A 249-nucleotide genomic window follows, 5' to 3' on the forward strand; every position below is an offset into this window, starting at 1 on the left:
TGTTTCGTGGAAGAGGAGGCTCTACTCCATTCTCCCAGCCCCAGATGCCCTTCTGCTCAGCAGAGCCAAGTCAACAGCAGAATTGTCAGGGAATTCTTTTGGCACCTATCAGGATACTGACATTCTGTGTTCCAATGTTATCATAGAAAACACAAGAAGCCTGTTTTAATAATGGATTTTAAATATTTAGATGTGATCTAGAAACTGATACCTTGTGGGGATATATGCCATTTAAACATGGCTGCACTA

The sequence above is a fragment of the Trichechus manatus genome, unplaced genomic scaffold, assembly GCF_000243295.1.
Source record: "Trichechus manatus latirostris isolate Lorelei unplaced genomic scaffold, TriManLat1.0 scaffold00043, whole genome shotgun sequence".
NCBI lineage: Eukaryota > Metazoa > Chordata > Mammalia > Sirenia > Trichechidae > Trichechus > Trichechus manatus.